Source organism: Nicotiana tabacum, chromosome 19 (genome assembly GCF_000715075.1).
Source record: "Nicotiana tabacum cultivar K326 chromosome 19, ASM71507v2, whole genome shotgun sequence".
Classification (NCBI taxonomy): Eukaryota; Viridiplantae; Streptophyta; class Magnoliopsida; order Solanales; family Solanaceae; genus Nicotiana; species Nicotiana tabacum.
Window position 1 is genome coordinate 110,435,593 of NC_134098.1, and position 14,738 is coordinate 110,450,330.

Consider the following 14,738-nt stretch of genomic DNA (forward strand, 5'->3'; position numbering starts at 1 on the left):
GGCCTCGGCCTCTGCCCCGGCCCCAGCCCCGGCCTCTACCCCGGACCCGGCCTCTTGAGACTCTAGCAGGGGGCCGGGGCCGTGGGTGTCTGGTCATCAGATCCGCATGTACGTGTCCTCACTATATGTGAGAGAATAGAACACAGAAGTTTAGAATTTTTATGTCAACAAATTTCGCACGACAAGGAATCAAAGAAGTATATTTTTTCCTAACAGTTCCATAGCCTCCCGAAGATAAGTACAGATATCTTCGTAACCATCCGTGAGCCTCTAATAAACCGGCTTGTGACTCACGATACCTATGACCCTAGAGGTCTGATACCAACTTGTCACGACCCAAACTCTCTCCGTATAACGTCATGACGACACCTAGTCTCTATGACTAGGTAAGTATAACATATTGCGGAAAATAAGAAAACGAAAGTAAAACTTGGCAACTAACAGCAGTGGATAACTGAATAACTAGTAACAATGCCGCTCGGCATGTACAATAACCAATACTCTATAAATAAAAAGTCTTCCCAAAACCCGGAACATCGTAAGTTACATGCAACATAAAGAAAATAGCATCTCTATACACCAGAGTCTAATAAAAGTAATACAGGAAGTGTTTGACATATAGGAGAATAGAGGGGGACTCATAGGTCTGCGGACGCGACAGATGTAGCTTGAAGTCTTCGTACGGCAGCAAGTACTCTCATCTAATAGCGGGGCTGATAAGTAGTACCTGGATCTACACACAAAAATATGTGCAGAAGAGTAGCATGAGTACACCACAACGGTACCTAGTAAGTGCCAAGCCTAACCACGGTCGAGTAGTGACGAGGTCAGGTCAGGCCCACTGTATATAATAAATAAAGCAGGGGAATATAACAGTATATTAAGAGACTGGAATTTAACAAAAGGAAAAAACAGCAAAAATAGCAGTACAACGCATGGGTAAACAGTAGGGGATCTCCCGAGATAACGTCTCGTAGTCCCGAAGTAAGAAGCAAAGAGATCTCCCAAGGTACCGTCTCGTAGTCTCAAAAGTAAATGTGCAGGGAGAACTCCCAAGGTACCGCCTTATAGTCTAAAAAGTAAATATGCAGGGAGAACTCCCGAGGTACCGCCTCCTAGTCTCAAATGTAAATGTACAGGGAAAACTCCCGAGGAACCGCCTCGTAGTCTCAAAAGTAAATATGCATGGAGAACTCCCGAGGTACCGCCTTGTAGTCTCAAAAGTAAACACACAACTCAAACTGATAAATACGATAGTTAACAGTAAGATTTCTATAGTTATACTGATAAAGAACAAGGAAAAGTAGGAAATCAACTAGACATGCTTCACAGAGTTCAAATAAGCAGTTAAAGCACGTAGACTATTAGACTAAACAGGATAACTACACATATTGGAATAGCTCAATTAAGAATGAAAACAGACTAATACTCATTTAAACGGTATAACTCAAATTAAAGGAAAAACAAGTTACTACTCAGTAAAATAAATCGGGGTTTTACAACAAATAGCTCGTGTACGTACACGGTGCTCACATATAATAACAGTACCAAGTCCTAAGGGGCATTTTCCCGACACAAGGTTAGGCAAGCCACTTACCTCGAACCAAGCTCAATCAATTAGTAAGAATACCCTTTCCTCGATTATCCGACTCTGAATGGCCCAAATCTAGCCAAAAATAATTTCATACCATAAATACAACTATAATAAACTAATTTAATTAATGAAATCAAGACTTTAACAAGAATTTCGAAAATCGCTCTAAAACGCCCCCCCGGGACCACGTCTCAGAATCGGGTAAAAGCTACAAAATATGAACATCCATTCACTCACGAGTTCACTCGTACCAAAATTATCCAAATCCGATATCAAAATCTCAAATCAAAACCCAAAATTTTAGTAGAAGAACTTCTTCCCATTTTTCCCAAATTTTCCACCCAAATCCGAAATTAAAAGATAAAATTAGTGATAGATTAGTAGGATATAACCAAAATCAAGTAAAGAATCGTTACCCAATTGATGTCTCTAAAAATCCCTCAAAATCTCGCCCAAATCCGAGCTCTCAAACTCAAGTTTTGATAAAAATGGCCAAACCCTCGTTTTTGAAATCTTATATTCTTCCTAGGCAAATCCTTCTTCGCGAACGCGGAAGGACCCTCGCGTTCGCGAAGCACAAACTTACTTTGGTCCAGAATCCCTTCATCGCGAACGCGATACCCTTGTCATGAATGCGAAGACCACTCAGTTTAACCTTACGCGAACACGGGACCAACATCGCGAACGCGTAGGCGAAAAGAACTGGGATCCCAGCCGCTCAAATTTCTCTACGCGAACACAATATCCTTCTCGCGTTCTCGATGCACTGCCTAACAACCCCTTCGAAAACGCGACCCCCACTTCGCGAACGTGAAGAACAATCTTCCTCCTGCCTCCAACTCCTCTTCGCGAATGCGGAACACCCCTCGCGAACGCGAAGAAGGAAACCAGCAACTGGGAAAACCAGAAAATCTGCTATCTTTCACAAGTCCAAAATGATCCGTTAAGCATCCGAAACTCACCCGAGGCCCCCGGGACCTCAACCAAATATACCAACCAATCCTAAAATACCATACGAACTTAGTCGAGCCCTCAAATCACATCAAACAATGCTAAAAATACGAATAACCATCTGATTCAAACTTAATGAACTTTGAAACTTCAAACTTATAAAACCGATGTCGAAACCTATCAAACCACGTCCGATTGACCTCAATTTTTTCACACAAGTCATATTCAGTCTTACGGACCTACTCCAACTTCGGGAATCGGAATCCAACCCTGATATCAAAAAGTCCACTACCGGTCAAAATCTCAAAAAATTCGAGTTTTGCCAATTCAAGCCTAAATTAGCCACAGACCTCCAAAACACAATTCAGACACGCCTCTAAGTCCAAAATTACCCAACGGAGCTAGCGGATCCGACGTGACTCCATTCCGGAGTCGTCTTCACGCAGTTCCGACTACGGTAAAAATCCTAAGGTTTAAGCTTCCGTTTAGGGACTAAGTATCCCAAAATATTCCGAAACCAAAAACAAAACCTCTTGGCAAGTCACATAAGCATAAAAAGATACGGGAAAAGCAGTTAATAGGGGATCAGGACTATTACTCTCAAAACGACCGGCCGGGTCGTTATAGTTTTCGGTTGTGGTCCTCATAGTCATAGATATTAAAAGATGTTAAAAGCCAAGGGACAATGTTTTATTTTCTCTGTTTCCCCTATGTTCCTCTTTCTGTGGTACCCTTCTTAATTAACACTCAACCTTCATTGTTGAAAAAGTACCGTCATTTTGTGATGTTTTCTCTTCTACATGTTAGAGTTTCAATTCAGCAAGCAAAGGAAGGAAGAAGAGAAAATTGCTAATGGTATCGAGTTCTATTCATGTCTATTTTACCATGCTGTTTTTACGGATCAGATCTCGCTGTTCACACAGGTACCAAAAGCATTAATAAACTGGTTTCTAGGGAGCGAGTGGTGAGGAAAGAGGAGGACTGCAAATAAGAGTTAGGAGATTGATTTGCTAATTGTGGTTGTGGGAGTTGGGGAAGAATAAGTTGTCCCAAGAATATATAGTCCTTTTTGTGCTTCTACTTTGTTTTTTGAGTTTTTCAAACAAGCATTTACATCTTTTGGTATTTGAAGTCTGCTTTGAAACTTTGGTTGCTCCATCAGAGAAAAAATTCAACTTTTATCTCCATCACATATATTATAGAGTTCAATTAGAAGATAAAAACAAGCTTGCATTACTTTAGGAGATATATTTAGTTTCCGAACTCTCAATTTTGTAATTAATACTGAAGTAAGGGTACATAAAGTACCTTTAATTTGTATATGCTGCTACGATTTCAATCAATGACTGTCGTTATCATATGCTATTCACAACCTTTTACCAAAATAATTGTGGGAGTTGGAATTCTTGACTTTGCTATCAATATTTCCCTTGAAAGCTTATGATTTCTACAAAGTCCTTGTGATCAAGTAAGAGGTTGAGAAATGAGAATTGTTTTTCGTATCTGCAGATCCAGGACTCTTTTACTGCAAGAAGTTTACTTACATAACGTGATTTATCCTCATACCTTACTAATTATGATAAGATACTGGAACAATTTTAATTGTCGGGCCCGTTGGGCCCGTGCTTTTAACCACATCTAAGTATACTAGAGCCATAAATGCATAAAAGGGCATCTCATTGGTAAGTAGTTAATATAGTGGTCATCCTTATTAATTAGTAATTTATTGTGTAGAAAACATAATTGTATACACGAGTTTGACAATTACTATGCCAAATGTAGACAAAATATTTATAAATCCCAAGGGTGAGAAGATAAGAGTTGATTTTATAAAATAAGAAAAACCTTCTTAGGATGCATCATCGTACCTTAATTAATTATTATATGTTTAAATTGAGTTTGTAACAGGACAACTGTTTACCACCAAATTGAGTGGTCAAGTTTAATGAAGTTTAGCAGCATGTATTTGGTATCATTTAGGGTAATGATGACACCACAAACTTATTATAATACTAGTTTTAGTGTACGTGCGTTACACGTGTTTTTTAGATTTATCGATAAAAATGTATAAAATATAGAATACAAAAGAATTGTGTATAATTGTAACGACCCGACTTGTCGTTTTAAGAAATTACGCCCCGTCTAGTGACTTAAGGTCTCGAGAAGCTTCACAATATGTATTATGACCCGCGTGTGTGGTCGAGTTTGGTTTTCGGAAGATTCAGAATTTAATTTAAAGAAAAATTCTCATTTTGAAGCTTAAATGGAAAGAGTTGACCGAGGAGTTGACTTTTGAGCAAACGACCCCGGAATGGAATTTCGATGATGGCAATAGCTTCGTATGATGATTTCGGACTTAGGCGTATTTTCAGATTCGGATTTGGAAGTCTGTAGGATAATTCGACGCATTTTGGCGAAAGTTAAAAAATAGAAGATTTTTGAAAAATCTCACCAAAGGGTGAGTTTTTGATAACGAGGTCAGATTGCGATTCCGAAAATTTGAATAGCTCCATTTCGTCATTTATGACTTGTGTGCAAAATTTGAAGTCATTCCGGATTGATTTGATACGTTTCGGAGCAAAATATAGAAGTTGGAAGATTTGAAAACTCAAAATTCGATTCGACGCACGATTTGTAATTTCGGTGTTGTGTGATGTAATTTGAAACCCCGAGTAGGTCCGTATTATATTACGAGACTTATTAGTAAATTCGGACGAGGTCCCGGGTAGCTTGAATGAGTTTCGGACGAGGTTTAGATCGCATTTGGACTTGTTGAAAATGCTGGGATTTCTGCTGTTTCTGGGCAGACCTGTTGGAATCGCACCTGCGGAAATTTGGGCACAGGTGCGACCATCGCAGAAGCGAGATGAAGCTCGCAGAAGCGAAATTGGCTGGGCTGGACTGAGGCCGCAGGTGCGAAGAATTTCCCTAACCTGCGTGAGCGCAGAAGCGGAAGCTCTTCCGCAGGTGCGAGGGCAGTGCCAGTGAACGTCGCAGAAGCGAGAATTGGCTCGCAAGTGCGATAAAATGGTCTGCAGGTGCGGAAACTGGGCAAAATATTAAGGACTAAAAATGGTCATTTTGCCATTTTCGTTTTGTGATTTTTAGAGCTCGGATTTGGGCGATTCTGGAGGGATTCTTCACAAGCTTGGTTGGGATAAGTGTTCTATATCCTAAAGTGATTATATTTCATGAATCTATGATTATATTCATCATTTAGTTCGGATTTAAATGGAAGAAATCAAGAATTTTACAAAATCTTCCAAAAACGAAAATTTAAGATTTGGAAATCGAGTTGTTATTGGAATTCAATAAAATTGGTATGGTTGAACTCGTATCGGAATGGGTGTTCGAATTTCATGAAAATTAAGTCGGGTTCCGAGAGGCGAGTAACGCGTTGACTTTTGTTGACTTTTTGAAATAAATTTTTAAATCGACCTATTACAATCTGGAATTGTTTTCGATGAATTTTAATGAAATTATACAATTAAGTTGGATAGATTTGAGCGGTCCGGAGGTCAATTCAAGCAAGAAGGCGATTTTTGGAATATCGGCATAACTTCAAAAAGGTAAGTGTCTTGCTTAACCTCGAGTGGGGGAATTACCCCTTAGGCATTGAGTCTTATATGTCATTTCTAAAATGTGAAAAGCCGTGTACGCGAGGTGACGAGTACGTACTCGGGCTTATACGTGCAAAATTCATTGAATTAAAGTCTTAGGCATTATTGTGTAGTAAATTAAAAAATTATGAAAAATTATTAAATCATCTGTTTGCCATGTCTAAATACTTATTGTTGAATTTGTTTTTATATGACAATTTGCTTTATGTTGAGTAATTTCTATCTATGTTGATTGTTTTGGGGTATTGTACACATTGTGTGGAGCCTTCGGCTATTTGTTGTGAAGTTAATTAACTTGGTTGTATCTTTGGAATTTTGGTTGTAGTCATTGGGCAAATTGTGATATGAATTGATTTTATTATGTTGCCGTGATAATTTTCGTGTAAATTATTGTGTTGTGTTAATTATTATTTTAAAGATATAAGGGTGACATTTCACCGTTGATATTATGTGGGTATAAGGGTGGCATTTCACTGTGGTTGTGTTTGTTGGAATATTGTCTGAGCGGAGCGATAAGGGTGGCAATAGGAGCGATAAGGGTGGCTATTAATATTGTCTGGGCGGAGCGATAAGGGTGGCTATAGAAGTGATAAGGGTGGCAATAGGAGTGATAAGGGTGGCTATTGTCAGGGACGATATATGATGATGTGGGGTTGTAGTGTTGATAATTTTCATGTGATGTTATGATTTGCTTGTGTTTATTTTTATATCTTGTGCAATTTGTCTTGTTGTTGGTAAATTGATAACAATCTGGTTTATGTTGAAATTGGGAGCCTGTGGCCATTGCCAGGCGGATTATAAAATAAAATGTGGGCACGAGGTGCCGTGAGTAAATAATGAGGATATTTAGCACGTGAATTATCCGTGCAGTTGTGATATAAAATGTGGGCACGAGGTGCTGTGATGAAATGATAATGATAATTGGCACGTGAATTGTCCGTGCAGTTGTGATATGAAATGAGGGCACGAGGTACCGAAAAAATATGATGATTTAATTATGGGCACGAGGTGCCTTGAAAATATGAAAATTGGTTGAGACCCATATTTTTATGATTATGAAATGAGGTGTCACATGGTGACTTTTTAATTGAAAGAATTATATTAAAAATATTTATTTGGAACGATTATTATTCAAAAAGAATTGTATTTGAAAGATATTTATTTGAGGAAATTATATTTGAAAAGATTTATTGAAAGAATTATATTTGAAAAATAATTATTTGAGAAAACTACATTTGAAAGAGAGTTATTTGGAAGAATTATATGTGACGGATATTTAATTGAAAAACTTGAATTAATTAGGCGTACATGTATTTATTAATTATTGAGGGATATTTATGGTATTCTTGTTGTCTTGCTGCGCATACCACTGGTTATTTTATCCCGCCCTTATTGCTATCTGTTTTCTAGTATTTTGTATATTATATTTCACAGGTTATTAGACTAGTGAGTGTCTTGACTATACCTCGCCTCTACTCCATTGATGTTAGTCTTGATACTTATTGGGTACCGACCGTGGTGTACTCATACTACACTTATGTACATTTTTGTGCAGAGCCAGGTATTGGAGATATCAGACTTGAGCAGAGTTAAAGCGGGACCGTAAGGATTCAAGGTATAGCTGCTTTGTTATCGCATTCTCTTGGAGTCTTTTCATTTCATTGTACTGTTAAATTTTAATCAAACAGTATTATATATTCGTTCCTCGTGATCATTCCATGTATTCAGTTAGAGTTCGTGACTCAGTACTACCAGTCTTAGGAGGTTGTATATTCATATTTATTCAGGTGTTAGTTTTGGTTACTTATTTAATTAAAAAAATGGCTTCAAAATGTAATAGAAATCGGCTTACCTAGTCTTAGAGATTAGGTGCCATCATGACGCCTGTGGTGGAATTTTGGGTCGTGACAAGATGGTATCAGAGCTCTAGGTTCATAGGTTCTATGAGTCACGAACGAGTCTAGTAGAGTCTTGCGGATCGGTACGGAGACGTCTGTACTTATTTTCGAGAGGCTACAGAACTGTTGGAAAATTTCCATTTCTTTCGTTCCTGTCGTGCAGAATTTGTTGAATTTGGAATTTGAACCTTTGTATCTCCATTCTCTCACAGATAGTGAGGACACGTGCTACTGGGTTAGCTGAGCAGGCATCCGCACATAATGCTAGGGCTGCAAGAGGCCGGGGCCGAGGAAGAGGCCGAGGTAGAGGTCGAGGAAGGGCACGTGTTGCGACTAGAGTACCTGCTAGAGCGGCAGTTGAGGAGCCACCAGCAACTCCAGTTGGGGGACAGGTACCAGAAGCACCTGTTGTTATCCCAGGACTTCAGGAGACTTTAGCACAGTTCGTGAGTATGTTTGGTACATTGACTCAGGCGGGATTGATATCTGTTACACCAAATATTTCGCAGATTGGGGGAATAGCTCAGACTCCTATCACAACTCCAGAGTAGCAGGTTCACGTTGGTCAGGTTCCGGGTGTAGTACCGGTACAACCTGTTATTCCGGTTCGGCCTGAGGTCAGGCCAGAGGCATCAGAAGAAGAACAAAAGAGACTTGAAAGGTTTAAAAAGTATAGTCCACCTACTTTCAGTGGCACAGCTACAGAGAATGCCCAAGAATTTCTAAAAAATTATCACTGTATTCTCCGCACCATAGGTATTGTGGAGGTGAGCGGAGTTGCCTTTACTACATTTCAACTGTCAGGCGCAGCGTATCGGTGGTGGCAAATCTATGAAGAAAGTAGACCAGCCAATGCCACACCACCAACTTGGGCTTAATTTTCAGAAATGTTCTTGAAAGAGTTTGTTCCCCAGACTCTCAGAGATGTGTGGCGCGCAGAGTTTGAACGGTTGCGTCAGGGCACTATGACAGTGTCAGAATATGCTATCAGGTTCAGTGAGTTAGCCCGTCATACACCTATCTTGGTTCCTACAATGAGAGAGCGGGTCCGCAGATTCATTAAGGGGCTCGAATATGATATTAAAATATGCATGGCTCGAGAATTGCAAACTGATACTCCATTTCAATAAGTAGTGGAGATTGCAAGGAAGATTGAGGGTGTTTTGGGCGAGGAAAGGGAATCTAAGGAGGCCAAAAGGTCTCGAAGATCTGGAGGATTCAATGGATTTTACTCTTCAACTAGAATCCATTATAGCGGAGGCTCGAGCAGTCGGTCAGCTCAGTCCGCACATCAGATTACTCGGGGTGCTCCAGTTTATAGTGTACCACCGACACGAGATTCTTACAGTGGTTATTCCAGGTATCCAGCACAGACTCAGTACGAGCAGTCATGACCTCAGAGGGGTTGTTATGAGTGTGGTGATACTAGGCATATCATGAGAGATTGTCCTAGACTTGGGAGGGGTGGATTTTATCAGAACACTCCATCTACAAGCTTTATTCCAGTCGATACTCCACGTGCACAGTCAGCTAGAGGTGGAGGACAGGTGAGTAGTGGGCATCTAAGAGGTGGAGGCCCGACCCGTTGATTTAATCACTATGATTTGGCTGAGGCCAATACATCAGATGGTGTTGTTACAGGTACAATCCTGATTTTTATTATAAGAGGATATTTTCCTTAATTTGATTCGGTTCTGAATATTTAGGTGAGTCCTCCTATTATGCTCCACTTATGGGTGAGCTTCGTAAATTTGTGAACCACTTATATGTTTATCCCTGTTGGGAGATTTGAAGGTATGAGCCCGTGTCTGTCATTTATTTTTGGTACACCATTGAGGGCTATAAGCCCAAAAGTAATTTGTATTATTCATTACAATGGGTTTAATGTGTTTCGGAATAATTGATTCCAATTTTTATCAATTATATGCCCTACCGGTAGGAGGGTTCAGTATATGTTGTGAAAATTATTTATGAAATATAATGAAAAGAAAAAAAGAAAGGAAATTGAAAATTTCAGTTGGCACAATGTGCAACATACTTGTGATTCGGAGTTGAGGACGAGATCCTCGCATTTTTACATGATATGAAATATTTAAACCGGACTGCAAGCCGCGATGGAAGTTATTTAAGGATGAGGTCCTTGTGGTGAAATATGTATGAGTTTAAAATTTTTCCTTTGTGAAATTTAATTGTACAATAGTATTAATAGGGAGTCATGCCTGTTAGGCTCATTTGATAATTCTTGTATATTTTTCTATGCCTATTCAGCCATTTTGGTGCTATAAACATTGAGTTTTAACTTATGAGATGAGTGCCCAGGTGGCATTAAATGTGACTCATTAATCCGAGTAAGCAATCATGAGGTCTTCATGCCTCACATTCTGTTGTAAGTGTTGTGAAAAAAAAATTGAAATGAGGTCGTGGTTAATATGAGATTAATTGACGATGCTGGAATTAATTATGAACAACTTTTAAGACCAGAAATGTGGTGATGAGCATACATATGATGTGCTTCATGTCCTGATATCATTATGATAATGCAATGCTGAGATTAATGTTATTGATATATGCCCTGTGGTGTTTTTTTGGGTTGCGTTATGGATGTGTTGTTAGGAGTTGTTTTGGTATTACTCTGGCAGGTGGATAGGCCCAATTACAGGGGAGACTCTGCCGAAATTTCTGAAAAAAAAATTTGAGAGTTAGTAAAATTTGGAGGATGGAGATTTGCAAAGGAAGAGATAAGTTATGTTATGTGTTTGAGGGCGAATGATCCTAAGCGGGAGAGAATGTAACATCCCAGAAAAAAAAAATTTGAAGTACTTCAACACTATCAAGAAAATTGATGTGTGCGTAGGCACGAGTTGCTATAGCCAGTTGAAAGTAATAAAGGAAAAATATACAACTTCTTAATAAAATCTTATCTTTAAAGATTGATACTATAAATATACATGATGAAGACTCCCAAGTCTTTTCCGCAGAATGAATTAGTTTTCGTTTAAAATCAGTAAATTTAAATGTGAAATTCATCTTATCTTCCCTCAGAGAGAGAACCCAATCCACAAAAAGTATGAAGCACCAGCTTTTAACATGCGTAGAAGAAGAAAATATTACAGACTACAAAAGCTAATATAAACATTATTTTGTAACTCACCTTAGTTTCTAGGGCAAAATTCAGGGCGGACAACTACATTCTTCTCATCGACCCAATACAATCATTTCAAATTTTCTTCTATAATATTACCTTCAAAATAGCATCACAATTCAAGAAGAAAGAAGAATTAACGAATATAATAATGAGTTAAAACTAATGAATTACTAAAATCAAAGTATGAAGAGTTTTTATACAATAAAAGAGGTAAATTATTCTAACATCTAGAAATAAATACAAAATTAGTTCATGAATTTAATTGCTGAAGAATGAAATCGAAAGATTACCAAAGATACGAAAATTTTCTACCCCGATCATCAGCGAGAAACCTGAAAGAAACACAGACAATTATCTCGACTCAAATGCAAAATTAATTCACGAATTAAATTGTTGAAAAAATAATCATAATTAAATTATTGAAAATAATATTGAAAGATTACCCCATATAGGAAGATCTTCCGCCAACCATTAGCAAGAAACTTGAAGCTGGTGAAAGCAGCACTGACCGTAATTCAAATTTCTACTGAAATAAACTTGTAGTATTGTCATTGAAAGACCTAAAAACTTCTAAAACCTGGATCCAACAACCAAAAATTAAGTGGGAAAAAGAAGAAGAAAGCACAAGTCTCATGCAATACCAAATTCAAAATATAAAAGAGAAATCAAAAACCAAAATTAGCAATGATATCTTACTAATGATATGGACAAACTAAAAAGATCTGGAAAGAGAATCCAAGATAAGAGATTTCCAAGTTAGGCAATGAACAAACCATGAACAACGATTTCACCACAAATCAAAAGACCAAAAAATAAACTCTTAAAACAATGATAGTACAATAATATAAATAATGTTCAAGTGAAAACAAATACCAATATTAATTGTTGAATCCTAAACCATACTTTTTCCTTTAGAGCCTACGGCGATTTATTTAGGTCAAGGGATCCTAAGCCAAAAAAACAAAGAAAAGACACAATATAATTAACATTAATTGGTAGAAGAATCCTAAATATAAAGTGAATCCTAAAACCTAAGTATAGAAAAACCGTGTCCAACAAAAATGGGGTTATAAATGACAGTTTTGATACTTCTTAAAAAACACAATTACAATTTTATCCAATGTAGAATATAATTACGAAGGGTAAAAAAAGCCGAACGATATTTCGACAGGGGCTTTGTGCTTTTAATATAATATAGATACGTGCTTTAGTAGGTTTAATAACTTATAGTTATCGGAAAAAAAAAATGATTTAGCGCACACAATTCTATTTATGTGAGTTCTTTTCAAAATTTAGTTGCTTTTCAAAGTTAATAAAGAAAAAGCAATATTGCAGTATGAACCACCTTCATAAAAATGTTCTGATTACAATAAATTCAGAAGTGTATAATGTAGTCATCGTAACGTATACCATCCATCATCCATGTATGTGTTTTATCAGCACCGGAATAGAGTGCTAAAATGAGTAAACTAATTAGGAATTAAGGCATAATTATAGAGATTTATCAAAACAAATTTAATAAAAACATTTTTAAACAGGTCTCGTAGCAGGTCGTTATCAGATGTCTAATTTGCTCTCCTTTAATTATTTTCTACTTTCGGTTCTTCGTTAAAAGGACATTTTATTAATTAATCCTAGGGACTAGGACGTGTCCAAAACTTATTTGTCAGCCCTTGTTTATATTCATGTTTTTGGTTGGACATGTAGAGAAATAATTTAGTTAAAGCAGAATATCTTATATATGAAGCTTATCGTAAAACCACTCCTAGATGTCCTCAATATTTCATGTTGAATAGATTTACATGTGGCAATCTCAAGAATGAACTTCGTTTACTGTTGTCACTTCTTAATTAGGATTAAGGATGAGTACTGTCACTGTCCAAAATTCAACTAGTTATGATGCACCTAACCCAATCCGCTAGGTAAGATAATTAAGTAAAAGAAAATACCTAAATCCTATACATTTTTCAAGGACTGGTAGTACAAATCATGAGCTTCTAAGAATAGAGTTTACAAAGCTGAAATGAAGTAAATACATCATCTATTTGAAAAGTACATAAACATAGTTTTATAGATCTAAGGCTACCATGAACCAGAGGCAGCTACAACCGGAACGCAGGTACATCTTCAATTCCGACTCCCGTCGATCACAACAACGTCAACAGTCAATATCTGCATGCTAGGTGCAGAAGTGTAGTATGAGTACAACCGACCTCATGTACTCAATAAGTAATAAACCTAACCTTAGGTTGAAAGTAGTGACGAGCTAGAACAAAGGTCGGGTCCAATACCAATATCCCACAACAATTCATAACAGCATAGTGCAAGTAATAAAAGGAGTATCTTAGAAATAAAATGCTCAGCTCGTTCACAGTTCCAGAAAATAGGCATGCTTTTCAAGTATCTCAGTGAAAATCCAAATCTTTTACCGAAATTGCCAAAAATATGAGTTAGTTTGAAAATTGTGATTTTTCCCAAAAATCCTTTCAACAATAAATAAGATGGTTCATTTTCCTTTCAGATAGTAAGTGTAAGATGTCTCTCTATGCCCATATGTCAAAATGTATGAGAGTCATAAATGACGTGATACTATACCACATGAGAAAAAATACATCTCTATGCATGTATGTCAAGTGTGCATGCCAAATGCAATGCAAATCAGTGATAAAGACCATATGCATACTCTCAGAGTATCAATTCACTCAGTCCTCCCAGTCACTCGGTTCTCCCAATCACTCAGTCCTCACACTCACTCAATCCTCCCAATCACTCGGCACTCGTACTCAATAGGTACCTGCATTCACTGTGGGTGTGTACAAACTTCGGAGGGGCTCCTTCAGCCCAAGCGCTATATCAAGCCAATCATGGCATAAAATCAATGAAACATGTTGCGATGTGCAGCCCGATCCCATAAATATCCTTACAATCATGCCATCGGCCTCACTCAGTCATCAACCTCTCCAGTCTCTCGGGCTCTCAATGTCGTGAAATATCAGCCAAAAATAATGATGTGATGTATCAATATGTAGCAACGGAGACTGAGATATGATATGAAATGAATGAACATGACTGAGTATGAAACTGCAATGTAAGAAAATAACTCAACAATAGTAACGACCTCAATGGGTCCCAACAGAGTAAGCACGTAGCCTAGACGTGGTTTCTAACATGAATCACAGCTCAATAGCTCTAGTACGTAGATTTCATGGTTACAGATATGATCAGGTAGATACATAGTACCACATAAATAATGGAATTATAACTTACACGGTGCACGCCCACACACCCGTCACCTAGTATGTGTGTCACTTCAACACCAATCATATAACACGTAATTCGAGATTTCATACCCTCAGCACAGAGTTTAGAAGTGTTACTTACCTCGAATAAGCAAATCTCAATACCGAGAAAGCCAGGAGATGCTCCAAAAATGCCATCTCGCGCGTTTCGACCTCCGAACGGCTCGAAACTAACCAAAAATAACTCAAGTACATCAAACAATGCTAAAGGAACCAATCCCGATTGAAAAA

At 37.8% G+C, this 14,738-nt stretch overlaps 1 long non-coding RNA gene across 1 annotated transcript; it reads right to left on the reverse strand.

The window, feature by feature from the left end:
- Positions 1-479: 479 nt before the first annotated feature.
- Positions 480-12,201, reverse strand: LOC107765895 (uncharacterized). The gene is made up of 5 exons (XR_001643527.2): positions 12,082-12,201; positions 11,652-11,785; positions 11,499-11,540; positions 11,215-11,304; positions 480-733 (listed from the first exon to the last, which is right to left on the reverse strand). It is a non-coding gene; the product is annotated as an uncharacterized LOC107765895 (long non-coding RNA).
- Positions 12,202-14,738: the final 2,537 nt, after the last annotated feature.